We start from the raw sequence: 13,262 nt of genomic DNA, 5'->3' as shown, positions 1-13,262 counted from the left end.
CATCAAAAAATTAATTCTCCTTTATAAGTTTTTTTTTTTAAGTTTCTACAGACTGACAATGCATAAAATTGAACTACTTTAGCATAGTTGCATCGTAAAAAAAAGTTATGCAAATAACCAAAAACTAAAAATAAAAAAAATTGCGGGTGGAGCCGAGCCTTAAACACACCCTTGTCTTACTCGAGCAAGGTCAAGCGCGAAGTCACATATTTAAGACTGAGACTTCATTAAAACACTTAGCCATAAATTTTTAAGTTTTCAGATTAGCTGGTATGCGCTACGAGAGTTCTGCAGTGACACATCTAAAAGGTTTTCAGAGCATAACGAATATGAAGAGTGTAACGCTCAGAGCGTTACGGAAAAGAGAGCGACGTAAGAGCGTTGCTGTTTGGCGCCATGTTTGTTCCATTTGCCCTTCTGTGGCGACACCGAGCAATTGCCTTGAGGCTTTGGATACGTCAACTGCACATCACACACGTTATTCTGAAACCTCTTCGTTGCTGGCAGCGCCGTAATTGATCTGACGTAGAACTGCAAACTGTCTGTTAAGTTTCATGCACCCATGAGCATTATTTTTTTAATATATCTTTCACGGGTGAAAAAAAAAAAGCAATTACGTGTGCTAGCGGCCTTGTCATGGCAACAGGGGCTTCCGTTCCCTACGCTACCATGCCAACCGTTATTCTCCCCCTTCCCCTAACCCCTCCCCCCTCCCCCTCCCCCTCCCCCTCCCCCTCCCCCTCCCCCTCCCCCTCCCCCTCCCCCTCCCCCTCCCCCTCCCCCTCCCCCTCCCCCTCCCCCTCCCCCAACAATATTCATACATAGGTACATATTTAAAGCTGTGGCTGAAACGTGGGACTGGACTCGTGAAAGCATGAGCGGTAGGGCTGTTTTCGCGTGATTGCTGTGGACTAACGGAATTAAGCGCACGCTATTCAAAAGAGGTATGGTGTAAAATTTAAAGAAATAGCCCTTAAATAATAGTAATGACGATAAATTAAAAAAATAAAATCAAAATGGCTGTGAGACCTCACAGTAAAGCAGGATTGTGGTTCGACACATGCCAAGTCATCAAATACTCTTGAGTTATTGTTTAAACCTCACTTTATATGTTCATTGGTAGGCATAAATAAATTTTCGTTTTAATAAAAAGTTCATGTCAGAAGTGGGATTCGAACCCACGCCCACAGATGTGGACTGCGACCTGAACGCAGCGCCTTAGACCGCTCGGCCATCCTGACTTGCTTGAATGAGTTGGCAAGCATTCTACATTAGCACAGATAACTAACGTGTGCGTCTGCGGTGAAGAACTGTCTAGGTAACAGCGAGAGCAACTTTTTTACGTGACCCACATGGCAGGAATTACAAAGTGAAACATCTGTTATGTAAATGTGTTATGCGCATGGACGTAAGAAGTTAAGAAACTTGGTGTGTGTTATCTTAGCCATGTTAATGATTTAAGTCAAAATGAGAACCTACCCACTCCCATTTTTTTTTTCTTCAAATTTGTTTTAATGAAGTTTAACGCGGATTCCTTGCTGGTGTGTTCTTAACATCTTGGTTTAACAATTATCACTTGTAATATATATATATATATATATTTTTTTTTTTTACAAATTTTCCTTGCTAATTATTTACAAGCTATTAAAAAAAATTTGCAATATCCTTTATACAACCACGTTTTGTTTTGTTAAACATAGTAATTTCAACTTTAGCAAAAAAAATAATAATACGCTGCAACACCGTACATCCATTAATGTATTATACTTTACGAATGCTGCAAAAAAATTTCCTTAAGGTTGAAATTTTTATGGCCCGGATAAAACCCTCTTTTTTTTTGTGCTGACGTAGAAAAAAACATACTCTGGTCCTTGATGATCTTGACAACTAGTGTGTTCGTCATCGGTTTTCCTCCACTTTCACAAATGTTAAATTAAACAATTATTTTTATTATATAATTCATAATATCGTGTAAATAATTATTCCAATTTAAACTCAAAATTATCAGTCCCAAAAAAAAAATAGTTATGCGTTGTCATGAGTTTTGTTAACCCTTCCTGTAATAATGTAAAAAAAAAAAAGTTTATTCAGTTCGTTAGTAACGCCACTTTTATATTTCCCCACTCTTTTTTGTCTTCTTTCTTGTAAAATATTCTGTGGCTTCGTATTCTGTCCTCTTTAACGGTAGGCCTACACAATTGGCTATATGCCAAATAACCATGCAACTTTCTGCTGAAAATAAAATCGACGAGGAGGGGACATGCACCGTTCGCGTTGATTTCTGGCACCAGAGTGGCTTCCCAAATGTTGGACACAATCGGGTCCGAGAAATTAGTCCAAAAAGCTGTTTCCATTTTTAACTTCTGTCCAGTTCGGACCGGATTCGGTTTTGCGATTTTCGAAGTTTTGTGTTGACATCAAATCCTTGGAAGCTTATCAAGTAGCCCGTTATCCAGTATAAAACGTTCAAATTTACCAATCTAAATTCTAGCTTGTCGTCAAAAAATTACGCGAATCAATTAAGTTGGTAACATATCAATTTAAAAAAATTAATTTTGTGTTTCTTATGTGTGTGATTCGGAATTTAACTATAATATTTATTATATATATATATATATATATATATATATATATATATATATATATATATATATATATATATCTTTCACTTACTCTCTAAGCTTTTGCCGGAAATGAAATTAAACAAAACATCGATATCTACACCATGGACGTTTTACCAAAGTTGGACCTTTTCTGATTATCCCTATCATATCAGTTGGTATCATCGGATAAATCCCACTTCTGTAGGATACATTTTAACGTAACAAAATCCCACTATAAAGATAATTAGTAATGTCATACTTTAGTAAAACATTGTGCGATTGACAGTAAGAATTTGTTTAATTTTAAGTGCAGGCAATATCTCGGAGCATTTTAGTTAAATCCGAATCATTCATAAAAAAGGAACCATTCTTATTAGTGTTTTTGTTCTTAAGGAGTTTTAGAATAATAGAAAAAAAATTGTTTACACATACTGAAGTAATAATTGTGTTAGAAGCAGTAATTCCTGTTTGGCAATCGAAGTCACTTTTCTACATGTTTGTCATTTACTGTTTTAATTACTCTTAGCAGATAACAAAAGGTAGCGTGCACATATACCGTAACGGTAGTTTTGTTTTCTTGTCTTGTTTAAAAACTAAATACACATTCGAACATTTGTGCGGTTTATCAGCTTCCTTTTTTCATGCACCTGTTTTTTTTCCAGCACACTTTCCTTAAAACAAGGCATGAAACCGACACGTGAACATTACCTAGCAACTACTCAATGACTTCTCACGCTGTGAAATAAAGCAAATTTAGGCAATGTTCCTAAAAATCTAATGCAAGTTACTAGCCTAAGTGATGTATGGGAAATTTTCTGTACGAGTATGGTCAATTTCCAATGAAATTAACATTTTACTGAAGACATTTTTAACGATAGTCCACCAAGGACGAGGGAGTCGGCAGATGGTACGCTCCAGCAAACAAGCCACAGTTTACGGATATTTATTCCACATCAACCTTACAAGAAATAAACGAACGCAAACAGTGGTGGCATGACCGACGCTGCAATATTCTGTACTCTGGGATATTCCTGGGTAGCTGAAACCAGCGTTCTCAGTGGAATATAACAGTAATTTCTTACAACGTACAATTTCCGGATAATGTTTACAGTGAATCCATTGTTACTCTATCTCCTTTGTTTCACTATATCCTTTGTTTCACTCTATCCTTTGTTGCACTCTATCCTTTGTTGCACTCTATCCTTTGTTGCACTCTATCCTTTGTTACACTCTATCCTTTGTTGCACTTTATCCTTAACTGCACTCTATCCTTTGTTGCCCTCTGTTCAAGTTAAAGTATCACTTTTTCACATGTGTAGCAAGGGACATTCAGACTCCGAGAGCTTAACATTCCTATAAAATTAAACAAAAAAAAAATACTGATACATGATTCGGCTAATATGGTGTTATGTGAACATGAGTTTGTTGTATTTATTACTTAACAATATCCAGCTGTAAGTTATATTCACTAAAGAACATGTCAAATGTCTTACTTTATCTTGAACAGAGTTTCTTCCTACCAAACCAGTGTTTTCATTCATGCGCTTTACTATGGCTCTTCGTGTTTTAGGGGGGGGGGGATAAGAACCGCTAGACTCGGTATTGATATGAACGGTTTTTATGCTAATTATTAATTGTTTAGTAAAAAAATATTATTTTGTTAAGACAATATTTGTAGCAACTAGTCACTATTCATTTAATGTATTTCATTAAATTATATACCGTGCTTTAACGAAGCCAAAATTTAGAATTAATCAATACACAATTGTTACTCATAAAACTACTGAAACCAAGCGAGCATTTTTCTGTTATTATTTCTCCCCTTTACACAGGGTAGGATAGAGTACATAAATCAGACTTAGTGTTTTTCTTCTTCGAACAATCTTCCTACCCTCTCGCTGTTTTCTCATGCAGCCAGCCGAGAAGCGACGTGAGTACCTATATTTAGTGTTTTTCCCTCGTGGGCTTTTTTTTCTTTTATCCAAAAGGCCCTGAGAAATGTTTTGTGGGAAGCAACCCCCGGTATGTATCATTTTCAGCATTCACCGGTAACTCCACATTTCTCTTGCTCTCATATTATCATTATTATCATTATTATTATTATTATTATTATTATTATTATTTATATCCCACCATCGAATCTGCACAGCTGCAAGTTACAAGGGTTCTTTTGAATAGCGTGCTTTTTTTGTATCGGTGTGTTTTTTTTTTGCATGCCCTGTTTGAATGTAATTATGTTTTATTAGAATTTGTTCGCGAGTGCGCTATTTTTCTTCACTACTTATTTTCTTTGTACTCGTTCCATTCTTTGCGCGAGCGCACATTACGTATATTGGAATTCCTCCAGCCAACCCCCCCCCCCCCCCCCTTCTTTACCCATTTTTTCCCATGGGTGTTTCCTTGCAGCTTCTTTTATTTAATTTATTACCATGATTATCTTTCATTTACTCGCTTCAGAATATTACTTTGCTTCCTTTAATTATAATTAGCGTGAATACATTGTCTGTAGCAATAGATTTGGGTGTAACTTTTTATTTCGCAAAATAAGTTGCTAGTATTATGGTGCGCATTGTTTTGACATCAGGGGAAAATTGTTATTATGTATGGAGTTAAACGGGATAGCGTGGCCTCATATAAATGTCCGTGAAATGTGTCTCTGGTTCACGTTATGAATGTTGATCACGTGTTTATGCGCACTCCTGTACTCAATTCAGGCTTCTTCTTTTTTTTGGCCGTGTACGAATAAAAGTACACAGTTATGTACTCGTGACTCCCCTACTCCAGTCTGGTTCTAGAGCAGTTCGGACAAGTTCTGACATGTTTAGCGTTTGACGTTTACAAACTATAGGCCAACCATTAGCGAGCTAAACAGGTTGGTAGCATTTTTTTTTTGTGAAACCTCTTAGCTTTCAATATACGGCATTTGGTAGGAGTAATTTCGTGAATGGAACAGAAGTCGAATGTAACGGAAATGTGTAACAGCTGAGGTGCCATATGTGGTGGTTGGCGCGAACCAAAGTTCACAAAGTCAAAGGGAAACTTAAAAATATTAACTGTTTGATGGATTTTAACAATATGGGCAGTATTGTAATGAAATACCTTGTCGAAAATTAGGTACAAAACTGGGGTTTAGATAGTGATTTTTTTCCAAGTCTTTTTCGCTTTTATAGAAGCCTTTTCATTATAAAGTTTAACATTTCGGTCTGCTAATCAAATGATTCAATAGTCGACGTAGCTGTTCCGGCAATGAATTCTAGTGACTGGTGCGGAAACTGCTTGGGATTTGCATCAAGTAATGTAGTTGAAAATACATTTTTCGTATATTTATCACGATCGGCATTATGTAAAAAAATTCTAAGTTGAATTCCGTGTCAAAATACTCGCTAACAATTTTTTAAATTTTTTTAACTCAAACAATTTTTTTTTTAGCTGAATCTAGTAATTTTGTACACTAAAATACTGACACACGAATTTGCTGTAACCTATTTTGCGTTCTTTGAAAGTTTCTTTAAATGGGAAAGGTTGATTTGAAAGAAAGGTTCATGGACATACGCCAATAATTTTGTCTACACTGGTTGTCTATTCTTGATAGTTTCCTATGACAAATATGAATATATAAACACACGGAGTACAAGCCAGTATCAGCTGATGTCAATTGTTACATGCCTAGACCCCACAGATAATTAGGTGGAAGTCATTTAGTAAGAAAAATTTACAGCGCAGAGAACACAGTGAGCTGATAACGACGAGAAAATTGCAACAAGAACATTAAAAAAAAAAACACCTCTGAAAACACAGTGACGCATAACAGAGACAAACAATGAAACTAAACACACAATCTGAACAAAACGACGACAGCACATAGGGACACAGTATATTTCTATGACAAAACAGTTGCGACATTTTGGGAACTAACTAACGTTTTCCCCCGTCAACAGAGACATACTGAAAGCTCAGTTTAAATGTTTTCGCGGATTTTTTTTAACAGATATGTTTTATAGTTTTCACGGATTTTATTTTTATCAATGAAACAATAGCAACATAAATTGTTTTCTTGGCTTTTAGTTTCTAGTTGCGTCGAAGATGAATATTTTACTGATAATTGGTTAGAGATTGCAGCTAAATTCAGGGTCAAGAATATGGCGACTGCAATTTTGACCGAAACTGAGGTGAACTTTTTTTTTTTCTTCTTCGATGGCAGCACGAACGCCTGGGATCCTTATTAACAAAACAACGTTTGTACGTTTCTTATTATTTTGTGATTCGTCTGTTTAGCGAGACATTAACGATCAATAAATCGGAAGCGAACAAGGAAAATGAATCAGTCTTAAACTTTAGCCGATATGAAGCCAAGCAAGAAGCATGTTACTGAGTCAAACTGACGATTGTATTTGTCGCAGTTCAAGTTGGAATCAAATTATTTTCAGTCTTAGCATTGTGATATGTTTGTAAGTATTTTTTTTTGTTTCGTTGAAACACGACTACCTTTCAGGTGCAATAAAAGGATGCCGTTGATCCGTGAATGCGGCTTTTTCGTAAAATGTAATGGGCCCAGGGCACGATAAATATAGACATTAATTTAATGCGTGAATTTTGAATGAAAGAGCAATGGAGCGAACCTAAGTTTTGCAACGTTTTGAGTAACTAGTAAACTCGCTCGTTGTAATTGAGGCTTATGACTCTCTCTCTCTCCTCCACCCCCCCCCCCCTTCCCACCCTCACCAACCCCACACACTTCACGTGGTTTTCAGAGCTCAGACCGCTACGATTTACAACTCTCTGGCTTATTTGCTTCGAGCACTATCCCCACCTGGGGCGAAGTGTTGTGTAAATTACTCGCTCGCGAGCCAATATATCGCACGAGAAGCAGTAATTAAAGCCCTAAAGTACTCTTAGGTTATGGGGATTATTCTGCTTCCCGACGACCTACCCCTCTTAAGCAATATTCGGGGAGGGGAGGGGGACGATACGTACGACCAGTCTTGAAATTGTGCATGACGAAATAAATATTTACAAAACACTCATGGCCAGAGGCCCACGATGGGAGGGGTGTATGGGGTATGTCTCCTACCCCCCCTTCCCCCAATCATAAGAGTAGTACATAATAGCCGGTCCGGAAACCATGTTTGAGGTGTCGGCTGTCCGCCATCTTGGATTGTGACGTCATGAAGGCCATCTTGGATTAACTACCTTTAACCGCGACACATTTTTTTGAGGGAAAAAATGTAAGATTTTAAGAGAATATTTCTCCATTTATTTTCCAAACATTTGTCAAAGGCTTGGAAGGTTTCCAAAGCGGCTTAAATTCCCCTCTACCAGCCGCCAGAAAGCAACTTGTGACCTTTGACCTTGAACTATTAACTTTATCTTGAACCTGGCCGCCATATTGGATTATGACATCACGTCCGCCATATTGGGTTCTAAAAATTTCTGCAATTTTGGATTCTAGAATGTTCCGCCATTTTTAATTGACGTCACGTCTGCCATATTGAATATCTATAACTATTATCCAAAAAATTGGAAAAACTTTTAAAATTTATAAAAAAATTAATTCAATTCTTATAAAATTTTAGTAAAAAGCAATTCAATCCTGGACCTTGGAGGCCCTGGTTCGAACTCGATGAGGTTATTCGTTTTAAAATGGTGACAGGTCCTTGCCTCATGGTGGCTGCTGGTATAAAGACTACCCCCCCCCCCCCTTCGCGACTTAATGCCAAAGAATATATATTATGCCAACCAATATGACGTCAAAACGACCACCTTGGCCATGTTGGATCCATCGTTTTGTTTTTGTATGCCAGAGTTCGCTGTTGCCATATTATCTTGTCGGCCATCTTGACCACCATACAGAAAATCTGTAATTATTAATCAAAACATTCGGAACATCCAAAAATTCATTAAAAATTACATTATATATATTCCTGTACTCGTTTATATACTTGGTCGAAGCACAAACAGGTTAATTTAGCTTAAAACTATTTATTTAATGTGTTTCACATTACCTTTCGACTATTTTATAATATTAGTCTTCATTATTAAGAGCAAGAACACCATACAAGATATAAGAACTCTATACAAGATAACTGCCCAGCTAAATAAATATGTTACACAATATCACTATTCCTACTATGGAGGCAATATTCAGTACAGCTTATGAGTACAAGACTGCAAAATACAAGCTTTTAGGTCAAGCGTCTCCGAATAACAAGGCCACCTTAAACATTGCCATGAACCGACACGATACTTGTCCAGTATGGCTCTTCGAGTTTTTTAAATGTTTCTCATTAAGCACGATTTTCTATGACGGAGTCCATTTTCTTTTTTTTTTTTTTTCTTATTTCACTCCTCAGTGCATACTGTAACATCTGCTCACAGCGCCACAAGAATGGCGTCACTGATCTTCGCCCATTTCTCTCGCACGTGCGCAAAAGGAGGGTATTCCCCCACGAACAACCCTTACGTGCCTACTCCGCCGGGACTTGGGTACAATGCTGCCCGCTGCGAAGACGCCCAGAAGCGAGAGGATGTGTGGTTTCAGAGCACGCGCCGGGCTAAGTGACCAGGCGTGAGGCTTTCAGGCATCACTCAGGACCTTCTCTGTGTCGAGTGACCCCTGGAAGTGCTGTTGTCCCTGAATGCGTCTCTCTCTCTCTCTCTCTCTCTCTCTCTCTCTCTCTCTCTCTGTCTGGCCCGCCGGGAACTGCTAGGACGTGTCTGCTGGAGACGGCGCTAGGCCAGCAGTCTGATCGTGGACACACATTTTGCGATATAAGAAACGATAAACAACGAAGTTCGTGGACATTATTACCACAGGAAGAAGCTGCGTGATTACGAACACGGCGCTTTTACTTTTTTAACTCACGACTATTGTTGACGTTGTGACGGTACATACAGTAATCTTAAGGATCCAAACATATTTGCCAAAAAAATGTTTAACGTAAATAATATTTGAGGTTAGGAACTGTTACCGCACTTCTCTTATCTGTGGTTTTATGTTTGCTGCGGCAAAACACGGGTACTGCAACAGTGACGACACAAATATATATTACTCCATGTTTATATTAAATAATTATTAAATAAATCACACGTATTTTAAAATAATTAAAAAAATTAAAATGCAATATTTATATTTTAATGAAAAAAATAGTGTTTATTAAACACACACATTTGATATTCAGTAATTGCTTGCCTTTGACTTAACTTATTTTGGCTCACAAGTCTTACGGATGAACGAAACACACTCTGCATGTTACTTCGTAATCATCTACAGCGTTACGTTTTTGGGTAGAACGAGAAGAATAACGCACAACTCGCGAGTGCGGGTTGATAACGAAGCAAATCTCTGGCCAGACGCCTCTGGCGATTCCAAAACGAACCAGACTAAGGCCGAGTACACACGGGGGGGAGAAAAACAAAATGTTCTGTACTTTTACAAAATTCCCTTTGGAAACTATTTGCCAATAAATAGGTTGTAATACTACAACAATGATAATGTAACTTTGTACAACACATGGTTATGGTTATTTTTTTTTATGATATACTATTTTCGAGACAAACAGAGTATTACGTACAAAAAAACTGGCGCATCCCACTAATATCATAAATGTGAAAGTTTGGATGGATGGATGTTTGTTACTCAATCACGCAAAAACGCCTGAACGGATTTGAATGAAATTTGGCACACAGATAGTTTATAACCTGGATTAACACATAGGCTACATATCCATGTGAAATTCCCTCCATATTGGATTGAAAGTGTGATAATTTCATTTTATAACAGAAAAAATAATAGGTCACAGACATACAAATAGTGAGTGAGTTTCATTTCTCTATGTCTGCCACACGGTCGTATACATAGTAAGGTCTGGCAAATTCATATCCTTTTCCTTGGTGAGACCGGCCCGCTTAGTGGAGCTCGCGGCGGCTAGCGAACTAACGGCGCTAATAGCAGTTCAGTTCTTAACTTCGTCAATAGATAGAGTTGCCTTGAATTTTAAACGTGTCATCGTTTGATGCGTTTGTCATGTCGTTAATTTTCTTTTGTTTGTGCCGTATGCGTTCCTATACCATTCATCCGATTGCGATGAAATTTTGGTGAGTTGTTATGCGAATGCCCGCGAAGGTTTCTGAGAGGGTACAACAATAGTTTGAGCACGAATAGTTTCAAAAAATGTATATATTTCTTATAGTTTAGCAGTAGTTCGTGTGTTTTCGGTGTATGAGTGCGCACACATTACAGAATTGAACTGAATTAAATATAAACAGCGATAATTCACAGAATTGAACTGAATAAAATACAATTACAGACATTTCAGTTCATGTGTGATATAAAAATAGGTAGCCCGAGAGTCGTTTCAATAAATGTTTTTATTTCATATTATATAGCGGAACTTCGTCAGTTTTTGTTGTATAAGTGCGCACGCATGACACAATTTAATTAAATATAAGAGAGAGATAGAGTGATAGATATAGAGTGAGATTGAGAGAGACAGAGAGATAGGTAGAAATAGAGCTAGGTATAGGGAATGAAATGGAGTTAGATAAAGATATATAGATGTATAGAGCTATATAGTGATTGGTATATAGAAGAGATAAAGATGGTGGGAGGTATAGATGTATATATGTAGATATAGATAGATAAATAGAAATAGAGAGATACATAAATATATATGTAGATAGAGAAAGAGATATATATATATATATAGATGGATAGATGATTTGTATATGTGTAACTACTTCTAACATATTACAAAACAAAACTGAATGAGGCATTGCAATGCATGCCGAGCATTAGCTAGATAATGGAATCTTTTCAATATAAGTAATCTGTTATTTTTCAGCTTTTATCTATTGTACTTTATAGGGTCTAGATTGCATACAGAAAACCAATTTTTAGATATATAGAGGTAAATAACTAAACACTGGCAGAACAACGTCTACCGGGTTCTGCCAGTGATATAAATTATTTTGCACACTTGACATTCAAATCAAGAAGACAATTACTAACTACATCTGATTTCGAAAAAGGACCCCTTCACCCTGTGTTCAGCCCGGGCAACGCCGGGTACTGCAGCTAATAATTGTATATATTTCAATTTATGTTTCATTCGAGCTCATGGAAAAGATAATCGAATATTCACCAATTTACTTCATTTTTTGTTGTATCATGCTTATTATGTGCGCAGTTAATACTGGAAAGATATTCAGGGAACGGTTCACACGTAACTTTTAATTTTGGAGGTACTGGGACAACACTTGTAACACTTGCAACACTTCTAACACTTGCAAACATTCACTTGTAAATAATCAATTGATTTTTCCTCAGTATGTAGCTGGAAGCAGATCAATTAGTTCTGTTTCGTTCAAGAAAGACTTATTTTATATAATCCGTATTTGAAGAAGTATCATGTCAAAAATTTGATTTCGTGAATGTGGGAAGAAATAACGAAACGAAAATACTGTTGTAACACACTCGATTTTCCTTTTGAAAGTGAATATATAGCTTACATAGTTTGAAGGTGAACTGGTGAATAAAGTTACTATACAACAAGCGAAACAATTTTGACAAAAAAACGTGTGTGTGTGTTTTGGACGCACGAGTAAACAAAAGCACGTGAAATTTTTCACACCGGCAGATTTAGAAATTATATTGGCATATCGCAAAATAGTGCTGGGGCCGCTCGTAAAATAATATTATCGGCCTTAACAAAATTAGTCTTAATTTTACCTGACAAACTTCTGATGCTGGTTAATCACGAAACAAAATAAGTATACACCCTTGAAATCTTGAGTTTAACTATTGGTTTATTTCAAGTATTAGAGACTGAGGTATTATAAAAAATGAAACACTAAGTGATGGGAAAAAACTCAAAGTAAAATTTTCTTGTGTTATTACCCTTAACCCCACCGTTTTCTAAAAATACTTGTATTCAGAATGATGAACTGCAACGCCTGGCAAGTTACAACACGCACAGCATCCAGGATGCTGGGATGCGTTAAATCAGGGGCAATAAATTTGAAGAGACGTACACGCATATGAAAGCATTTTCAAGTAGACATTTAATTAATTATAAACGTTAGTTTTTGCATACAGATTAATAATTCAGCTTTAAAAAAACACATAATTTCACATCTCAAAAAATATAGGGAAATAATGGTGGTACCCCAATTATTTAAATGATAACCTTCAACGACAGCGACAATTTTTGCAGTGGTTGTAGCATGTTTTTCAATTAAACATTATTCAGACGCTTAGTTTATCCATCTCATATATGTAAAGAAGAGTGCCTGTGGTTTTTGTTCTACATACATCTACAGTTTTACTCAAAGGTTTATGAAATCTTGCAAAAGTGAACTTCTAAACCACGAAGACGGTAAAAGTTATTTCGATAAACCACCTCCATTCATTTTTCCCAATCCTTAACTCTCTCCGTTCAAATGCCCATTTTTGATGTTTATTCCCTAAAGCCACCAGTTGCTTTAATTTATTACAAAGTGAAAAAAAAAAATTGGTATCTTGGAACTAAATTAGTATTTTTAATATTAGTTCTAGGAAGAAAACTTGATTTGTAAAAATGTATCTACCCGTGTGAAACCGAGCACTCCAGCTAGTTTACAATAAACTAGTTATTCAGCTCCAACTTCGGAAGCCTTGTGAAG

General features: G+C 36.7%; 1 non-coding gene across 1 annotated transcript; it reads right to left on the bottom strand.

The window, feature by feature from the left end:
• Positions 1-1,157: 1,157 nt before the first annotated feature.
• Positions 1,158-1,241, bottom strand: Trnal-cag (transfer RNA leucine (anticodon CAG)). The gene has a single exon. It is a non-coding gene; the product is annotated as a tRNA-Leu (tRNA).
• Between the last annotated feature and the right edge of the window lie 12,021 nt (positions 1,242-13,262).

Source organism: Bacillus rossius, chromosome 12 (genome assembly GCF_032445375.1).
Source record: "Bacillus rossius redtenbacheri isolate Brsri chromosome 12, Brsri_v3, whole genome shotgun sequence".
Lineage (NCBI taxonomy): Eukaryota > Metazoa > Arthropoda > Insecta > Phasmatodea > Bacillidae > Bacillus > Bacillus rossius.
This window is presented reverse-complemented; position numbering and strand designations above follow the sequence as displayed.